Source organism: Suricata suricatta, chromosome 10, assembly GCF_006229205.1.
Source record: "Suricata suricatta isolate VVHF042 chromosome 10, meerkat_22Aug2017_6uvM2_HiC, whole genome shotgun sequence".
Classification (NCBI taxonomy): domain Eukaryota; kingdom Metazoa; phylum Chordata; class Mammalia; order Carnivora; family Herpestidae; genus Suricata; species Suricata suricatta.
This window is the reverse complement of record NC_043709.1, coordinates 74475246-74496865: the sequence shown is the minus strand read 5'-3', so window position 1 is coordinate 74496865 and position 21620 is coordinate 74475246. Positions and strand designations below refer to the sequence as shown.

At 36.4% G+C, this 21620-nt stretch overlaps 1 long non-coding RNA gene and 1 other non-coding gene across 2 annotated transcripts; both read left to right on the top strand.

Moving 5' to 3' along the window:
- The first annotated feature begins 3763 nt into the window (after positions 1 to 3763).
- On the top strand, positions 3764 to 16167 carry LOC115303339. The gene is made up of 4 exons (XR_003913982.1): positions 3764 to 3867; positions 4279 to 4348; positions 14115 to 14251; positions 16037 to 16167. It is a non-coding gene; the product is annotated as an uncharacterized LOC115303339 (long non-coding RNA).
- An 841-nt stretch (positions 16168 to 17008) lies between these two features.
- On the top strand, positions 17009 to 17115 carry LOC115305812. The gene has a single exon (XR_003915007.1). It is a non-coding gene; the product is annotated as a U6 spliceosomal RNA (small nuclear RNA).
- The last annotated feature ends 4505 nt before the right edge of the window (positions 17116 to 21620 follow it).

Below are 21620 nucleotides of genomic sequence, written 5' to 3'. Positions count from 1 at the left end.
TAAAAGCTCCTTAATGGATGATTTTCCAGAAGATATGTTACCCAAATTAACTCCTTAACGGGATAGAAAAATATAAATATCTAATAACGATGAAGGAAATTAGTTTTCAAAGAGCCAGTGACTTCATCTCCACCTATTTTTGAAAATGAGATCTTTTTATGTCTACAGTGTTCTGGCAGCAATACTTATTATCGATAATATGAAAAAATTACTTCACTTATCCTGAGATTATATTTGTACATTGTCTAAATACTCTGGGGTATGTGTTGTCTGATTTAGATATTTTAATTAGTTTAAAACATTTATTGGGTCACCTGGGTGGCTCAGTCGTTTAGGCACCCGACTTCGGCTCAAATCATGATGTCACGGTTCATGGGTTTGAGCCCCGCGTCCGGCTCTGTGCTGACAGCTCAGAGCCTGGAGTCTGCTTTGGATTCTGTGTCTCCCTCTCTCTCGGACCCTCCCCTGCTCACACTGTCTCTCTCTCTCTCTCTCTCTCTCTCTCTCTCAGAAAGAAATTAAATATTTAAAAAACCCCACATTTATTTATTTCTGAATAATACAAGTCTCCCCTGCGCTCTGAATGCAAAGCGTTGCCAATGAAACCTTTCGTAAGCCAAAATACTGTAAAATTAAGAAGCAGTCACCATTAATTTATATGGAAAAATTTTGAGCATTCCCAGGCCCCCAAAATAACCTCTCTTAGGCTTTTCTAATACCTTAGAACAAATCTTGTTAACAGATGCATGAAATAAATCAAGACAAAGCGCAGATGCTCACACAGTTCATAACTGTGGTGGCTTGATGCTGAGGTTTTGAGTGTGGTTCCCAGGGAGAGAACGGGTCAGGGCCTCCCGCTGTTCTGGGTTTCTGCATCTCCACAACAGCTCTGCTGCAAAACAGTAAATGCTGTTTTTGCTTTTTGTCTTTTCTTCCTAAAAGCGTCAGTCCCCTTCACATTTCTTTTGGTTAACAAAAACAAATAGTACTAATATAGGTCTTTTGTAAAAGTAAAGTGATGTAAAACAAACTTTCAAAAAATGGGTGGGGAGACAGCTGTCTCCTCTTGTCTATTTGGAATTCAATGTCTGCTGTGAAATTGGTCTTCTGAATTACAAAATCTGGAATCACCTTGTTAGGGGAAATCTTGTCACTCAGACAATGTCTGACAGACGATGTCTCTCCATTTCTGAATTAGGAAATATCTCCATAGAGGTGATGCATTTTCTTTATCATGGTCATCAAAAAGCTAGTGATAGAACAAACACTAGAAAAAACTGAGTTACCAAGCCGGAATAGAAAATGTAGGAAAAGATTCCTTTGCCAAGTGTTAGTGAGGGGAAAGTTGCTCTTATATATAATCTCCTGGCAGACTTAACGCCCATAAGTACTTGTTAGCCTTAGTTAACAGTATAAAGTACTTGCAGGTTCTCAGTGCTTGCATATATACACTGTTTGAAGTAGAGCAATGAGGCAAATGTGTAAAACTATTTAAGAAACTTTCTGAGTCAGGAAAAATATATTCTGAGGAGGTTTTCTTCAAAATTAGAGCCGAGACTAACAGATGTCTTATGAATTAACAGTCTTTGTGGATGTACAAGAATTTGAAAGTGGTCCCCAAAGGTTACGAAGCCTCACTGTTTATGAAAAATGGAATCATTAGTGCATGGCCTGGGTAAGCAATAATGTCACATTCTGACATTACCTGCCGAGAAAAAGCAAGCTGGGCAGCAACAGCTGTATTTCCAAATGGTGAAAATGTTAAAATATTGCAGAGATCAGTGGAAGTTATTTATATTCACCAGAAAGGTGAATGAGGATCTAGACTTCCTGTTTTCTCTTTTCTCTTTTGACAAAGACTGTATTTGTAGCATAGGCCAAAAATCTTGTGTACCTTTGGTTAAATTAAGTCAATCACTATGTATTAATCCACAGACCTGGAAGAACTTTCACATTGCCTTGTAAATTCTGTGAAGGTGGGGATTTGTTTGTTTTGCTCACTGTTAGCATTCTACCCGTAACTGCAACACAGTGCATGTTCAATTCACATTCATTCAATGAATACACATATTATTTCTCTAACATTACTCCTCTCATATCATGTTTCACGTAGGTTCTTACCACTTCATGGCTGGGTTATCATAGCAGGCTTTAATCCAGTTTTCTTGGCTCTGGTCTTATCCCTATTTCTCATCTATGTTTCAGTCTAGAGCCAGCTTGAAAATGTGCTTCTGATACTGTCAGTCTCTAGTCTAGAAGTCGTCAAAAGTTTACCATCAATTGCAGGATCAAGCTAAATGTTTTTAAGATGGTTTATGAGGTCCTCCGTGATCTGATCTAAGCCAAGTGCATCTCTCAGCACTATCTGCCTCACACTTTAAGTTTTAATAGCCACAGATTGCCTTATTGTTCTCTACACATACCAGAAATTTCTTCCATTTTCTTCATGTGTTACTTCTGCTTGGAATGGCTCAACCTCCCACATACCTTTAAGATTGAGCAAAAGAGTACTAATCTACCCTTCTCTTTTAGCTTCTGGCTGGATTACTTTCCAAATGCAGCCTGCCTCGTTACCCTAGGAATATGGATATCATAGAACTTTCCACATTGCTCTGTGATAATGTATTTAAGAATTTATCCCATCCCCCAAACTGAGCTTTTTTAGGGCAAGGACAAGTTCTTATCCATTTTTCGATTCCCAGTGCCTTGAAAAATAAATGGCAGTTAGCAGACTCCATAAATTTGTTGACTTATTTTGTAGATATAAAGGAAGAAAAACAGTCTTGTGACTCTGGGGGAGTATACCAAAGATGAAGAGAATACATATTTTATTACATTTTGAGCAAAAGATTTTTGGCAAAGAGCCCAACAACCTTATCCTACCTAATTAAAAAAATCAAAACTAAAAGAAAATGATTCTATTGCCTTATCTACAGAAAAAAAAAAGAGAAACTGGTTGTAGACCGGGAGGAAGAAATGAAAGCAGTCTGTTAGAGAAAATAACCCTGGGAATGAGACAGAGGGCAGGTGACTTGATTAGAACAAGTCTAATCAGAATGTGATGAACATGATATATCTCTCTGGGGTGTGAAGTGGACATGCTTCATAACTTAAACACACCCTCTGTGTGAAGTGGTTCTGTGAATCTCACATGGAGATCTCCTCTGTTCCGGACCAGAGGGACCATGTGGTGGAAATAACCTGGGGATCTGCTCTTGACATCTCAGCCCTTTCTCTGCTTTCTCTGAGACTTTTGTTAGCTCGTATATAAGTGAGCTTGCTACTTAGTGAGATTTGAATTTGTATGATCTCTGTGTTAGCTCAGCTCATGGACATTTCTGGTTGCCTACCAAATATTCATTCTCTTCTTTTTTATTTACAGAACCTTATTTAATAACACCCTTGTAGAGTAGTGGATGTACAAAGCAAGCCTAGCCAATGGAATAGAAGCGAGTATCTTTGGATGGGGCTTCTAGGAAGTTCTTTTAAAAGTAGATTTGGCTGGCTTGTCCCTTTAGCTTTCTCATTTTCTTGCTTTCTTACTTTTCCTGTATTTCCTTTTTCCTTTTTCTTTTTAAAAACATTTGCTCTTCCTGCCTAGACATGGAACATCATATTATAAGCATGAGGGAAAGGGACACGTGCTAGAAGTGTTGTGTTGCTAAAAAGCAGAAGAGCCTGGGGCACTGTTGGGACACTTGCATTTTGGAGCCAAATGATCATTCCTAAATTTCTCATTTTGCAGGGTTAAATATTACTCTTTTGCTTCAACATGGTTAAGACATTGATATTTATGAAGAAGGATCTATTCTTAATGGCAACAAATTTCTTAATGTCATTAGAGAGAAGCTCTAGAGAAGATGACTTGTAAGTATTGGAGAATACTTTACCTGTCTTTTGGTTGGGAGGTATGAGGACAGAGTTTCATATTGATGGATTAGGGCTGCAACAGTGAAAATAAAATTGCTTTCTGTCATAAATAATAAGATAAATACTAGGAGTTTGGGAGTGAGAAGAGGATGTGTGGGGAGACTAGAGAATGAGAAAGAAGGGGGTTACAGGGAAGGACCGAGTGCAGAAGAGGATCTTAAGGCAACCTGGTGACAATCCTGGACCATGAGGGTGGGGGCATGTCCCCTCTTTCCCCCCCCAAAAAGAACAAAGAAAATTCCCTGTAGAGAGCTATAAAGAGGGGCTCCAGAAACAGAAATAGCTAATATTAAATTTTGCATTGTTACTCTTTTCTATGCTTAAGTTCCTTTCTGTTAACCTTTTCAGCAAAATTCTCGTTCTCCTGGGAATAACTAAAAAGAAGGCAAAAGTCTAGCCTGGTTGAGCTGTGCAGGAGGTGAGTAGGTTCCATGGGATGCAAATTATTATGAGAGAACAATTGAACCTTCAGGTGGGAAACCAGAGAGAGGGGCATATTGGTGCAATGCAATTCCTTAATAAACCCCTAAGGAAAAGTTGGGGCTCTTCAGCCCTCCAGTCAGTATTTGAAGAAAGGCTTCTTGAGAAACTAAAGAAGGAAGTTATAACTCTAAAATATTGGAGGCCTTGGGAACATGCAGGTGGTTAATACTTGGGTTTTATAGAAGAAAAGTCACATACTTTCCCTTGAGCTTTTCCAGGATGCACTAATCTTCAGAACAGATGCTTCCATTTAGGCAAGTGAGCACCATGGGAAAGGATTTTTTTTCTGCTAACTTTCACAAAATGTTTCTAAAACTGCTAAATTGAAAATCTGTCCTGTATTATTTTGCTTAACTCAAGGGACTATGTTTTGCAAAAGAGCTAATTCATTGTTTCCCCAGGAGAGATCTGCTGACGTTATAGAAAAGGTGAGTTGGGGCGCCTGGGGGGCTCAGTCGGTTGAGCGTCCAGCTCCAGCTCAAGTCATGATCTCGCGGTTTGTGGGTTCGAGCCCCACGTCGGGCTCTGTGCTGACAGCTAGCTCAGAGCCTGGAGCCTGCTTCAGATTCTGTGTCTCCCTCTCTCTCTGACCCTCCCCTGCTCACGCTGTCTCTCTCTGTCTCTCAAAAATAAATAAAAAACATTAAAAAAAAAAAAAGAAAAGGTGAGTAACACCACTCTTAGGTGTGTTCACTCATTTGTGGTAGCCTTTGAAGTATAATGTCAAGAAAACTTACAGATTATTTTTAAAAGAAAATTGGATGTTTAGCTTACTGTGTTTGGATAGAAGTCCATTTTTTTTCCCTCAATGAAGAGATCAGTATCATTACTGCTTTCATAGCTCATCTGCATCCTAATTTCCTTATTTCTGCATAATATCCACTTATGCAAACTCATTTATTAAAACTCCAAACCAATTTACCTCTCTATAAAATGTTTGGGACTGCTGTGGGACAAACTTTTGTTGTTTTCTTTTCAATTTCTGTATATTTGTACCTTTTTCAGATTGGGTTCAGTGAAGATCTAAAATGTTAAGAATTTCAAGTATAGACAGGTGTCTGTCTGGGTGGCTCAGACAGTTAAGCTTCAGACTCCACCTCAGGTCATGATCTCACCTTTCATGAGTTCAAGCCCTGCATGGGGCTCTGTGCTGACAGCTCAGAGCCTTGAACTTGCCTCAGACTCTGTGTCTGCCCGCCCCTCCCTCTCTCTCTCTCAAAAATAAATAAACATTAAAAAATTTTTAAAAAAGAATTTCAAGCATAGCCAAATGTGGGAAAATAGAGCTTATGAAGTTATTTGGATGGACTGGAAGAGTGAAGTTCAGAGGGTTTCTATTGGATATTTGACATTTTAGAGATACATATATAAATTTAAATATGGTGGTATTAGATGATATTATGTGTTATTAAGTTTTTAGGTATGATGGAGGTCTATAGTTATGTAAGAGATGAATGTTGAAGTCTTTAGAATGACGTGTTAGGTCCACAGTTTACTTTCAAGTGTTTTTGCAAAATAAATCACACATATACGACACATACACAGAAGGCAAATGTAGTAAGTCTAGAAGGAGGATAAATGGGTGTCCTTTGTACTGTTCTTTCAAATTTTATGAAGATCTGAAACTTCTAACAGTAAAAGTTGGAAAAAGAAAAAATATTTGGTATTCACTAAGCCACCTCGTTAACAGAGTGGGTGCTGTTAGTGCCCGTGTGTGAATGCTCAGGACGGCTTCTTCACAGACCAGTCCTACTCGCTGTCACAAGGGACCTGGGGCAGCAGCCTCTAGGAAAGGGCGGTTCACAGCGTCATGACTTATCAGGTGAGGCACTCAACATGTTAGTACTGATCAAACTTGAGATATATTAATAAGAGCCATATTTCATTGAATATAAGAAGTGAGGTAATATTAAATTCATCATAATTTCATATATAACCATGAAAGAAAAAAATAGTTAATATTGATAAAGTTTTCTAATGGTAATTTAAGGAAGGATTCCAATGTAAGAGATGTTAAAATATAAAAACAAGCCAGAGTCCTAGACTCAATAAAGTATAATATTCTCCAAGGAAATGGGTGATCGTGTCAGAGAATCAGTGTGATTACCTGGATCTAATTGTTGTCTTGCTTATTGCACCTATGAGCAAAAAAATTAAAAGACTTTTAATAATTATTCAGCCATAAGGTCTCCTGCCAGTGACACACACATGGTTGGAACTGTTAGTCACAGAAGTAGTGGAGCAAGCTGGTAGAGAAAGATTGTGTAGAAGAAGAAAGAGGAGATTTTGATACTGTCATGTATTTGGATCCTGTGCCATTGGGCCACTAATATCAATTTCAGGATATAGATAAGAGTTTCTTTTGTAAGTCATAATAAATAGTGCAGGTGAGAAATAATAAAAACAAAAGAACATTAATTATAGCCAAAAACTGTACAGAAAAAAGTCAAAAACAAACCAAAAAACACCCTTCTCCTGCCCCGCCCCCCCGCCAAATAACACCTGATTCCTGGCATCACTAAGATCTGATTGCAGATCATATTATTGTTCGAGATATTTGCTGCCTCTCTCCATGGGAAGATTATACATCCTTTCTCTGGCTCAGGAGTGGCCATGTGACTTGCATTGGCTAATGAAATGGGTAGGAATGCAATGTGTCACTTTGTGCATAGGTTTTAGAAGTGAGGTCATAGTCAGCCATATTCTCTCTCTTCCATTGCCCTGAGACCCAAAAAGGGACAGTTCATAAATCTGGATCCTGCAGGAAAGGCAAGGGAGGGGGCAGAGTTGCAGCAAAATAATTGTAGCCTGCAATATTAATAAGAAATAGACCTTATTTTTTATTTATTTTTTTATTTAAAAAATTTTTTAAAATGTTTTATTTATTTTTGATACAGAGAGAGACAGAGCATGAGACTAGGAGGAGCAGAGAGAGAAGGAGACACAGAATCTGAAGCAGGCTCCAGGCTCTGAGCTAGTTGTCAGCACAGAGCCTGACACGGGGCATGAACCCAAGAATGTGAGATCTGACCTGAGCCAAAGCCAGAGACTTAACCGACTGAGCCACCCAGGCACCTCATAGACCTTATTTTTTAAAAGTCTTTGAGATTTTGGAATTGTCAATAGCATTAGGCTATTGCTTTGACTAAGAAAAATTTGATACCAGAGAAATAATCAATGCACACACAGTCACATAACAATGATAATGGCTAATAGTATTCCAAAGAAATGTGTTACTGATTAGAAATGCTAGAACTAAGTACTTTTGATAAAAGTTTATCTGCAAAGTTTGCCATTTTTTTTCCATTTCAGGGCAGCTGAGTTATTAAGATAGCCATAAAATAATGCTGATTCACCATATATTTGGGTTTGTTGATTAAACAGATAATCATCATTAAAAAGCCATTTAACAGAAACCAAAATTGATGCTGAGGTAGGAAAATAATAACAATCAACATTTATTTAGCATTTGTTACATGCCATACACTGTTCTATGCTCTTTATATGCATAAATCCATCTACTCTCATGGTAATCCTATGAGTTAGGTATTTTATTAATGAGGAAATAGAAGTCCCAAGAGATTAAATAGTGAGCCCACACTCACATATTTAGTAATGCCAGAACTAGAGTTAGATTGATGGAACCTCTATTCCAACCGCCATACTTAGCACCAGTGAGGTATTTTAATTGCAAGCAATGTGTAACATGGGAGAGGTAACCTGTAACATGGAGATATTGCAGTGTGGTCAGCTCAGTTATGGTAGAAATGTCATTGTTGGGAACTGCAAAAAAGATTAAAAAAATTAGTTGTTCATAGGAAACAGTATTACTTGGAGATAATTATCTTTTTCCTCCTTTCCATGTACTCAATTGAAATATACACTGAAAGTTTCTGATATCATTTTTAAAATGAGTTCTGGATATTGTTCCTTAATAAACATTTCACAACTTAAGTGGAGATGTTCCATTTTAAAGATCCAAATACCTCTGAAATTGGTCCAATACGACCTGCCCATCTGAACAGCATATACCTGTATTCAGAGATCAACAATGGAATAAATGTCAGACACTGAATACATGTTAGATCCTTAGCATGGTTGATTTGGCATTCATATTTGAAATTGGTGCTTGTTTTGACTTTTAAAGCTTTTTAATTCATATTGTCTGTCATATCTGGTCTGTCAAGTTTTTGGCTTTGGATTTATACCATCCTGCTAAGAAGCACACCAAATTCAAATCTTAATTTCAGTTACTCTGAGGATGACTTTCCACTGCTATGGGTGCTCAGTTACTCCTCAGATTTTTGCAACAGTCCAGGCTATTTTTAAAGGAGCAGGCCTTTCCTGATTGGGAACTAAAGATTCCTTGTGTATGTGTCAATTTCTTTTGCTCTTGTACTAGCTGAACTTTGTTTATCTATGCTTTTGAAATTAACCAACCTCCTTCTTCCCTCACTCCCTTCTTTTCTCCTCCTCTTTCAGTTCCTCCCAACTTCTTTAAATTCTTTTTTTTCTTTCTTTCTTTCTTTTTTTTTTTTTTTTTTTTTTTTTTTTTTTTTTTTTTTTGGTTTTTTGTTTTCAATGTGGAGCCAGTAGTATGCTGGTAAATATTTAACAACTGGCTTTCTTTTCTTTGACAACTGGCTTTCTGAAAGAAAGAGATAAAAGCTCCTATTTGTACTACGTGCTTTGCCAATTTCTGGGTATGAATACTCATGGCCAAGTTTCTAACATAATGTAACTAGTCATGGAGTTGGGAAGAAGTGTGTCTAGTTGGCTTTCCTGAGGTGGTAGGAACTAGCACCATTACAACATTGTGCAACCCAGATGTCTTCATTTTCATGATGGTGTTTTTGCTGGCATAATTTCTTACATGTATTCAAAGAATTAAACTAAAACATCCACTTCAAAATATCAATGAACACTCTTTATCAATCCATAAAATGTAAGCAAAAGACTATATGTAGTTTATAATTACTGATTGAAAAATAGAAAATGTTTGAGTAGGCAAATAAATTCATAAAGTACAGAAATAGAAATATAAAAGGTATAAATTGAGTAAAATATTTAAATTTAACTTTGTGATCATTAAAAAGAGCCACATATATTGCAGTTAAGGCAGACTATCCTAATTTTATCTAACAATTTGGTAAAAATCTATCCTGTATTCTCTAATATAGTGGGAATGGCAGACTGATGCTTTCTAGTTTTATATAAGCTCTCAAGGATTCCTGGCCATCTTGTAATCTATTTCATATGACCATTCAGTCCATTCACTGTAAAAGTCCTTCCCAAAGTTTTCTGTTTGTCTCAATTCCTATTCTTCTGTGTTATTTCAATTCTACTCCAATTCTTTGAGAAAAATTGTAATAAATCCAAGATCACATATATTGTAAGGATGCAGGTCTGATTCAGGCTTCCCCTGTACTTAAAGGGGAAGCTGCCGGCTTCTCTGTATCATTGCCCAGGGAGGGAGGGACAACTCTTGGGGTGCTCAATCAGGAGAGGCCAGCTGACACCTATGACCTTTCTAGGGGCGGGCCTAGTCACACCCTACGTAAGGGTCCTGGGCCCACTCTGATTGGTCAATACTCTAAATGTGATTGGCTCCCACAACTGCCAGTATTGATAGAGGGGGTAGGGATTGGATTGCTGTGCCTGTGTCGTCATTTCCTGTAACTCCCCCTTCCCAAACTCATTAAAGCCCTAACCTGCCTTTGTTTGGGGCTCTCTTTCCATGTGGCCAGCGGGTTGGTGGAGTCTGTGAGCCCCAGCTTAAGCCCATAATAAAGCCCTTTGCCTTTGCATGTGTGACTCGGTCTCCCTGGTAGTCTCTGGTCTTTTTTTGGGGCGATATTGGAAACTTGGGCATAACAATATCTTATTCTAAAATTAAAAAGGCTGCACAATTTTATGTTAAACTCCTTCAGGATAAGGTTGTAAAATAACTTTCAATCTTTCTACACTAGACATGGCCAAATTGGACCATCTCCTACCCTTTCCTGCCCCATGCTTCTTTATGTTTTTTTTTTCTTTTGCGTAGCCTCTATCCCCCATTTCTCTAAAGCTTTCTGGTTGAAATCCTCAAGTGAAGGCTAGATTGCCATTTCTACACCAATCTTGTTATTGGGAAATTTAAAAAAAATCATAGTTATTCATATTCTTACCTTTTACATAATTGTATGAGTATATATTATTTAAGATTAATTAATGATTTGTAAAAATTAATTGTATTGTTCTCAGCAAAGAAGAACCTACTCACTAGGAAGAAGTCCTATAACTTTGAAAACTCTACCTTAGGGGCACCTTGGTGGCTCAGTCATTTAAGCAGCCAACTATGGCTCAGATCCTGATCTCACGGTTCATGGGTTTGAGCCCTGCATCCGGCTCTGTGCTGACAGCTCAGAGCTTGGAGCCTGCTTCAGAGTCTATGTCTCCTTCTCTCACTGCCCTTCTTCCCCTGTTCATGCTCTGTCTCTCTGTCTCTCAAAAATAAACATTTAAAAAGAAAAGAAAAGAAAACTCTACCTTCTAAGAGTAGTTCTGGTTGCTTTCAAGAGCCATTTACATATTAAAATTTACTTATAGATAGGAACAGATAAATTATTCACTAATGGTAATAGTCTGAGAAGAGTTAAAGTTGCTAAATTAAAAGCAAGTTTCACAGTGGAATTGTTATCTCAGCATTAACTCTGGCATAGATAGGTTAAGTTAGACTTAATGCCCATTTTCTGAAATATTGATTAGAACATCAATGAAAATTCCATTAGGGCATTATAGAGTTGTTAATAAACTCATTTGATCTCTACTTTTCTCTTCAGGAAGGAATGGCTATGCTAAAGCTCAGGGTTTTCCCCTCATTTTGCCAAAATTTCAGTCAATTTTTGCAGAGTGCCACTTTAAAGATATTCCCAATGTGGTAGATTTACTTTAATGGGTTTCTGAGTAGAGTGGGATCAATGGGAGACTCAGCTGGTTGTATGGTTTTCTTCTCTAGCTAAAAGCCATATTTTGCTTTTATAGCAGAATTGCTTATGAGCGATATCATTAGATACTCCTTAGTGGAAGTAACCACCTTAATAGGAATTTAATGAAATTAGATTTTACTATGATAGAAATCTTGTGATTTGTTTTTGTTTTCAGATTTTAAGAGCATCACAATATTGTACCTGGAAAAAAACTATATAGACACTCTAGTTCAATTTTCTCCTCAGTGTTGGGAAGGTTTTCACCACTTCTAATAGATGGCTCTCAATTTTGTGTTCCAACTTGGCCACTAATGAAGGGCAGTTTACTTCCTGAAGTGGTCTCTTTCTTTGAAATTTTTAGCTACTTGAATGTGTTATGTACTTGAAACAATGAAGTATAAAGTCTTCTTTTTCCCAGTGACTGCCCTTCAAATATCTGAGTGTCATTTTGACTTTTTTTTTTAAACCTCTCATTTCCAGACCTTAATCATCCCCTTCTCACTTTTTTGGATGTCTGCTTGTGGAGATGAGACTCAGGGCCAGCTGTAACATTCTAGATGTTTTCTGGTCAGTAGGGAGACAGTGACATTATTATATCCCTGGATCATGATCCTCTGTCACATAGTAGTTGATCAGTTAGCAATGTTGAATTAAAGAATAATACTGTCCATGGTTTTATTTCTTAGTAGTTATGTGGCTATTTATTGAATTTGAGTTCAACTAAACTTCAGGGAGAAATTTTTATATTGTTGATGTCCATATTGTGGATCATTAGAACAAGAAGTCAGAAATTAACCAAATCCTTCTATTCATCCTTACTTTATGTAAATTTTGATTCTGACATATTCTTTCTAAATATGTCATCTTTCAATTTAATATGTATGTTTTATAAATACATAACAAAACTGTTGATAAGATATTTGAGAAATTAGTCCTATAGATTTGAATTTATTTAAATTGACTTTTTTAGATCTTTAAAAAATTTTTTTATGTTTATTGATACAGAGAGAAACAGAGCATGAGCGGGGGAGGGGCAGAGAGAGAGGGACACACAGAATTTGAAGCAGGATCCAGGCTCTGAGTTGTCAGCACAGAACGTGACACAGGGCTCAAACCCACAAACTGTGGGATCATGATCTGAGCCGAAGTCGGATGCTTAACTGACTGAGCCACCCAGGCGTCCCTGGATCTTTTTTTAGACCTTACTTCCTTCACGTGAGGTCTGTCTCCATGTTCTGTGGAAGGAGAACATTGAGGTGGTTAAGAGCACAAGCTATTTGTCAGTCACCCTTGGTTTGAAGTCTGGTTCCAGCAGTAATAAACTGTGTGATATTTGGCAGGCTACTTAACCTCTCTGTGACTGTTTGTTCATGAAAAATGGGAATAAGAGCTCTAGCTGGGTCAGAGAATTCCTAAGAAGATCAAGTGAGATAATATATGTAAATGTCTGGTAGCAATTTCTGGCACTCCATCTATTTTACTCTTTAAAAAATTTTATTTATTTATTATTATTCAAGTATAATTAACATGTAGTGTTATATTAGTTTTATTAATTCTTCTTAATGCCAGAAGATGTGAAATGAATAACATTATTTTCCTTCTATTATCTCTAGATCAAGTCTACTTTATCTCTTTTTTTCTTTTTGTTTGAAGACAGATTTTAAAAACTTAAGTATGTATGTGTATTATGGAACATTGGTAGTTCTCAAGATAGCACAAGATGTTTTGCTGCTGGTTAATTTAGTCCCAGTTTTTGGAAACATACCCTAAACTAATGTGTTGAATTCTTTAATTTGAATTTTTCTTCTGTCTTAAAATTTTTAAGAAACGAGGAATAGGCAGGAAAAAAAGTGTGCATGAAAATATTCATGGTAGCATTATTTACAATAAAAATAAAACAACTTAAATGTTCAAAAATAGGAAAATTTTACGTGATATCTGTTACATTATGTGGCCGTTTAAATTATTATCACTTATTAATTTATATTAATAGTAGAATAGTTTACATTAATGTGGAAGAATGTATCATAGGGAGACAGAAGAAAACGGGTTACAAATTTGTCTTTACAGAAAAATCAAACCAATGAAAAGTAAACAAATTAATTCAAAATTATGCATAGGAAAAAGAAAAAGTAACTCTGAGATGTTAATACAGGTTTTCTTTAGTTAAAGGGACTATTAATCATAATAGTGAGTATCAGTATGCCAAATAATGCCAAATGAATAATCATTACTAACTAATAGCAATGTATTTTGTTCTGGGAGTACCCATTTGTGGTAATATGTGTGCTACAATATAACAATATTTTCTACTAGCCAAGTTTTTTTTTTTTTTTTTGGTATGTAGGGTAGAATTAAACATAGTCATGTTTCATTTGTTCTGCAAAAACACAAAGTATTCCATAGAGTTCCATGGTTTCCAGGTACTCTGCCAATAGAAACAATTTGATAGGCACAGAGGTGCTTGTTTCATAAGAATTATAGCAATTTCGAACTGCTTTGGTTAGCCAGGTAATGTGGAGGGATCAGGGAGCTTTTATTTTTCCACACTGGGGAAGAATGGAATTTCACTTCTGTTATTGAAGATTATCTGGTATATTAATGTCATAATCACTTACATTTTATTGAGAACTTATTATGTTCCAGACACAGTGCTTACAAAAATGGTAACAACTTTAACCTTTATAATGATGCTCTGAGGGGAGCACTAGTACTCTTTTCCCTATTTTACAGTTGAGGAAATCGAGGCATAGAGAAGTTAAAGAAACTGTTCGAGTTTGCAAGCACAGAGTATTTGAGTTGGTTGAGAATCCAACCCTGCCACTACATCCTACTGACCTTCCCATGATATTGCACTGCCTAAAATGAGAGTAAGTTTCAAAATAGCGACTTTTTGTTTCCTTCCTTCCTTACCGTATGAAAACATTATCTGAGGTGGTCAAAAATTTAAGTCAATTTTATTTTATCAAGAGAGTCCTCTGTAAAAATATAGATGTTTCTGAGTTTTTCCAGGAAATAATGATAACAATGATTTGCAAAGAGGAGTTTATATGAATAAATTTAGAAATCTTTGGTATATACTGTATTTTCTTTTGTGTAGATACATGAATCTATATTAACACACTATTACAAAATGATAGTTTAAACACTACTTCCTGGCTTTTTAAACTTTTTCCTTCCTGGATTGCAAGGTAAGTCAGTAAAACATTCTATGTAGAGCCTAACTAAGTTAGATGTGTGTGTGCTGTGGTGAACAGCACAATGCTCCTAACCTTGGGGAACTTACAATCCTACATATAGACATGTGGATTTGATCAACATTCATCCAACAATGGACAGGTCCTGTATTAAAACTCACAGTGACAAATAAGGCAGAGTTCTGGTCTCAGGGAGTTGAAAATAATTAGAATACAATATGATGATTGCCAAGGGATTATATATAAAGTATCAGATAGAACTGGGAATGGATTGGGGAGGCTTGAGAGGAAATACTGGAATTGTCTTAAAGACGAGTAGGAGTCTATCATGTGGACAAATTGGAAATACCATATGAGAAAGACAAGTTGGCAAGAGCAGACGCGTAGTTATATAGGAGAAGTCGGGGATGTTACAGGAATGTGAGTGGTTTAAATGTGATAAATTATAAGAATATATATTTTAATCACTTTATTTTCATCACGATAAGTGTACTCTCTAATCCTCATATGATTCCTTCATCCCTGACCCTCCCACTCTCGTCTGGTATCCATCAGTTTTGGGGTCTACAGCTAAGCGTCTGTTCTTGGCTTCTCTCTTAACTTTGCTCATTTGTTTTGTTTCTTAAATTCCACATATGAGTGAGATCATATGGTATTTGTCTTTTTCTGACTTATTTCTCTTAGCATTATACTCTCCAGCTCCATCCATGTTGTTGCAAATGGCAAAATTTCATTCTTTTTTAGACTATAAGAATATTTTGAAGAAATAATAGATAGTAAGGCTTAAATAATGGAGAAAGCTCATATCATGCCTAACTCTCATTTATTTTCTCATAATAACATCTTGTACCCTAACTGTATGTCTGGAGTATATATAAAAGACACAGAATGTCTTCATGCAATAGGGATAGTTTGACCCTAAATTATTTTTTGAAATTTTTGCCTTGAAGAAGACTCAGCTTATGTAGAGAAACATATAATTTCAATTTGGTCTTTCAAAGATTTGAATGATTTGAGAAAATAAACCACCTAAACCATTCAGAGATTGTTATGCTATATGTATAAGAAAAAATAGGAAAATTATGTAGACTGTTTGAGGTTTATATTTATTTTATGAAAGAAGAATAAAATTCTGTGTCTGGAGAACATTCTGGTCAGCTAAAGTGATTTTATTACAACTTTAAACAGCCACAATAATTAAATATTTTGCTCAGTTACCATTTGTTATTTTGGTTTTCTTTCTAATCATCTCTGGCCTTGCTTTTTAGATTATTAAAATCACTTTCATCTGTTATGATCCTGAGCCATGATTCTTTATATAGCTGACATTTTAAATTTATTTGTAATCTCATTTGCTGTTTTACTTGCATTTTGCTTTTCTTGTTATCAAATGGCCTATTTCTTATTTGCAAGTCTACAGCCTCCTCTCTACTAACATCTAGTTTGCATTTCTTACAGGCCTAAAAGAAACAGAGAAACTGCTAAAAATAAAAGAAAATATTCAAAGGTGACTTGAGTTCAGCTACTCAGTACTTTTTGAATTACTGTCTTTTCAACTCCAGAAACCTTCTAAATTAAAAGCTGGCATTGTGAACAAGTGAGGATGGTTTTGCTGATGTTTTATTCTTTAGAAACTTCTCCACAGTACAACCATCTATTAGAATGAGGTTTTCAATACTGTAGATGATGAAGTATTTTAACTTTTTTGGAACTTCTTTCTGTATCTGAAATATTTTAAGGATGCCAATAGGCATTTAGTAAATGTTGGGTGATTAAATAATGGTCACCCGCAAATATTTTTCCTACTAAGTTTATCTGTGGTATTTCAAATTCCCCACAAATTGAAGAAGCCTACCCTAAATTGGATCTTTCTTCTACCTAAAGCATAACCAGACCCTTTCAGTTTGCTTCTAGTTAACCCTGGGACATTTGCAGGGATATCACCAGGTGAGTTTTCTTCTTCCATTCATATTTTTACTACTTTGCTGTATGGTGGTGAATTAAAGGTAATACCAAGAAAAACAAGACACAATTCCACTGTCCAGGAACTTAAAATTGACTAGAAGCTTTAAAAAAAGATGGAACTTAATAATATAAATTATGTCTGAAAATATAGACTGGGAATTAAGTCAGGGAAATATCACTTTAAAAAAAAGTATTTTTAGGTATAGATTGTGTGAGTAAGGTCTTCATATGCAAAGGAAATGGAAAAATAATGAAATTGAGAAAACATAGGGTTCTTTGGAGGGACAGAGAATTTGGTTGGAATGTTTAGTTAACTGAGACTATTGTAGATGATAAGGCTGGAAGGATAGTCTGGGGTCATTTTATGGGGGATTTAGGAAGCCAGGCTTAAGTGTACTATGCTAGGACAAGCAAAGGAACTAGAACAGAGTAGCATGAACAAACAGATGCATTAAGTATTTAGCAGTGCTCACTTCAGCAGCACATGTACTAAAACTGTAACAACACAGAGAAGATTAGCAAAGACTCTGTGTATGGATGATGCCCAAATTTGTGAAGCATTCCATACTTCCAGCATAAGAAACATAGTCAATGATTGTAATAGTCTTTTATGGTGGCAGATGATAGCTATCTTTGTGGTGAACATTACAAAATGCATAGGGTTGTTGAATCACTATGTTTTACACCTGAAATGAATGTAACATTGTGTGCCAATTATACTCAAATAAAAAAATTGGCAACAGTGTGTCAGTAAGGTGGAGTCAGAGAGACTCTTGAATTGGAGGGCCAGCCAGGAGGTGTTCATGTAGGTAGGGACTAATGAGGCTCTGAGTCAGAATAATGGAAATGTGTTCTGAAGACAGTGGTTAGTGGAGCTGTCTTCAGGATTGGCCATGTTTTGTCTGGGTGACACAGTGAAAGGAAGACGCAAGAATAAATTGAAGATTTTTTTTTAAATGTGCGTGTGACCAAGAGAACAGTGAAGTTGTTAAATAGGAGTCAGGAAGAGGAGGAAGAGGAGGAGGAGATATTGAAAAGACAGGATGATAATTTTAGTTTGTATATATCAAAGTAGAGAATTCCAGCAGGTTTGGGGCATAGATTTAGAAACCATATATATATAACTACATACACACACACACACACACACACACACACACACACACACACACACACACACACACACATATATAGTTGAACGCATAGGAAATTACAAGATCTTTCAGGGATAGAAAGTAAACAAGAAAAAGAATGCTTTGTGGATTCAGGCGAAATAGGCTCCTTGACTTATAGTTATGTTTTGGAAGGTCTTGTAAAACTCTGATTTTGTTTAATCAAAAACTGTATATCTAAATTGTCTTGCCTTTAAATTTATCTGGATTTTCTGAGTCATACACAGAGAGTTTAGTTAATAATTCCTACTATATGAGCTATAAGCCAAAATTTGGACCTATGTTTTAGAGCCTTAAATCCTGCCTTTTAAAAACCTTTTCTTGAAATATATGCTATATCTGAAAATTCCCTCCATGTCCATATAGTTTTTCTCCCATTTAATGTTTGCCATACTCTTTGACAGTTTTCTTTGTAATTTTTAACATATTAAGATGCATTCTTCTTTATTACCTTTTGTAGCATCACTGGAAACTTGTATATTTTGAAAATTATAAAGGATTTAGAATTACTTTATAATTCTATGAACAGTTATAAATACAGTTTAGGGTTTTTGTAAAGATAATAATAATACCAATACCAGTAATACCAAGTAATAGTCATTCTAATACGACTACAAATATTAATACTAATGTATTAATGACTGTTAACTATATTCCAGAACTGCCTTGTTCAGTATAGTAGTCATTAGTCACCTGTGTGGCTACTGAGTACTTGAAATGGAGCTTAAATTGAGATGTACTCTACGTATAAAATATGCATTAAATATAAAGGATGTTGCATTTCTATTGGACAGCATTGTTCTAGGGCATGCTAATAGATGCTTTTAACTGTTTTTTAAGGTCCACAAACTACCCTCATGGGGAGGTAGATATTATTATTATTCTCATGTTATATATGAGAAAACAGGTCCCATTACAGTTAATCACTAGTGGAGAAGCCGTCTATTTACTTTAGTTTAAATAGAGGACTGGCTTTCAAACAGAAGATAGAAGTTGTTGTTAGGGTAGAAGCACTCATTTGAGAATTTGCTTCTGTCTTTCCTTTGCTAGTAACTTTCCTATTTCAGAAAAAAATTTTTTACATTTATTTATTTTTGAGGGGGGAGAAGCAGGGAGCAGAGGAGGGGTAGAGAGAGAGGGAGACACAGAATCTAAAGTAGGCTCCAGGCTCTGAGCTATCAGCACAGAGCCCGACGTGGGTCTCAAACCCATGAACCGTGAGATCATAACCTGAGTCAAAGTCAGACACTCAACTGACTGAGTCACCCAGGTGCTTCATAACTTTTCAATTTCATATATGATACCTGAAGTTGGCTTCATTGTCACTGTTAGTTTTATTTTTTTAAATTTTTTTAATGTTTATTTATTTTTGAGAGAGACGGACAGAGTGTGAGCAGAAAGAGAGGGAGACAGAATCTGAAGTAGGCTCCAAGCTCTGAGCTGTCAGCACAGAGCCTGATGTGGGGCTCGAACCCACAACAGTGAGATTATGGCCTGAGCTGAAGTTGGCCACTTAACCAACTGAGCCACCCAGGCGCCCCATGTCACTGTTAAGTTTTAAAGGCAGGGGACCTTTCGCATAAGTGCGTGCTATCCAAGTGTATTATGTATGCCAAAACATATAATATATACCATAAGGTGCAATGTACATCAAATTGGGTTCAAATACAAGGCTAAACAACTTACTTAGATGTGGAAGTTGTTGCAGAGACTAAATTAAGGGCCTCTATTAAATTGTGCCCCAGCTGTATGCTTTATTGTTATAATCTAGCTTTTATGTGGAGACTAGGGTGTTGTTAATATCTTTGTGATCCATTGGGATAAAACTTGGTACCAATTGGATTTCTAGTCTTTTCCAGTTTCTAACTGGATCTTAGAGTTCTCAGTGCTCAATGGATCCCTTGGTAGTGCTTCTTTGTAATGAATTATAGAAAGCTCCTTTGGGTATAACTTTGATAGTGGTTCCACCCCTGTATGGCGATGAGTCTCAGAAAAATCACACTTCAATTTTTCATGAAGCCACTTCTTTAATTTCTTCTTTAGTTAAATGTTATTATGTTGTAGCTGTCCCCTAAGATGGAATAATTTGAAGAATACTCTCTAAAGAATTCTTATTCTTTTCTGTTTACTCACCCTCAAGCTCCTAATAATAGCCACTCTTGTATCTAGACCCTGAGAGACTGTGCCTTATTTTCACATGTCCCACCATTTACTTCTTTGAGTTTCAAGAATACCCTGATATTTGGTGAGTCATGAATCTACTAATGTATTATTAATATCACTATATGCAGTTGTCATTGTGTATTGGCACTGTACTGCATCCCTGGTGGTCAGAATGAACCCTTTTTTAATATTTCAGTCTCAATAGGAGGTGTTTTGCAACTTCTCTCGGGAAGTGTTGTTCTGCTAATGTCAGTTCCTGTCTTAACCGAATGCCAGGTCACGGCGCGCTCGTCCCCGGCGTTCGTTGGTACCTGTCTCGTCCACCCTGACCGTCAGGGCGGAGAGTCCTCGTGGGTTCTTTTCCTGAGGGAGGGAGAGAAAGGGCAGGAAGAGGGACGCACAGAGAGTAAAGACACAACTCACGGTTTCCGATCAGGCAAGAAAGAGAGCTTTATTCAGAAAACCCCGTATCTTATAAAGGTTTCAAGGCGGGAAAACAAGGCAGCTGACCTAGGTCGGTTGCTAGGAAACAGGGTTAAGGGATTAAGACTGGAGTAAAAGGGGAACCAGACCAAAGTGTTTTAGCACAGCGCCTGAGGGGCTGATGCTACCCTGCCTGCAGGCGGTTGATCTTTGATCTTCTGGCTTCTCCTGACAGGGAGTGGCGCTCCCCTGCCTATTTTTGCAACTCCCCTCAGGGAGTGACAGATCCGGCTAGCAAATGGCCAAGCAGCTGAGTCTTTGCCGCTCCCCACAAGTTCCATCCTAGGGCACATTTATTTTAGATGTTAATATCACAACATGTAAGAGACATGTTGCTTTGTTAAAATTGCTTTTGAAGTATCTTAGGAAGTATTAAAAATATTTTCCATTTTTTTTCTTGGGCTACTTGTATTTCCTTGGTTAACCATGTACTGTTATAACTGTCCTCCTGATAATTATCAAGTTTTAGCAATTGTTTGTAATATTTTTAGAATAATTTATGTAATAACCATTTATAGTAGCACTTTATTTGTGCTGTTTTACATGCGTTAGAAAATATTAATTCATAAATGCTATGATTAAAGTGTAAATGTGTATATCTTGGTGACTTGAATGAATGATTACTAAGTACAGTTTTGGGTATAAAAAATAATATTTTTGTTGATTAAAAAGCATGCAGAAAAGTGTGATGCAGCACTAATATTGACTATATTTGGAGGTACAAGTTTTTAAGAGAATGAAAGTTATCGTTTATCCTTGAAACATCTACCTATCTGTTCATATATTTATTCATTGATTGATTAATAATTTAATACTTTTTTACTTCAAAGGGGTTTTTAATGGTTTTTGGTGTTTGAATATATATAAAAGAATAAATAACTTAAGCAAGTGATAAGCATGATCAGAAATAATTTAGAAGAATAAAAATATTTGTGCAGGAAGCCATGGGGAGATAGTCACAACACCACCTTAAACCCTCTATTTTCCTATTCTCTTCCTCACCACAAAAGGGAAGGAGCATGGGATGAATCATAATTTTTGTATGATAAAAATTCAGATGAGTTTGTCTGGAAAGTCATTTTTTTCCTTTGTACCTAAGTCTAGGAAAATATTTTTTGATTGTCTCTTACATAAGGGATGCTAAGTAAAAACGTATTTCCACTGTGAGAATTAGGACCTTCTCATGATATTACATGGTAACTTCACAGGCACCTTTCTGCTAGTAACCATGCTAACATAATCTGGGCACATTGTTTCAT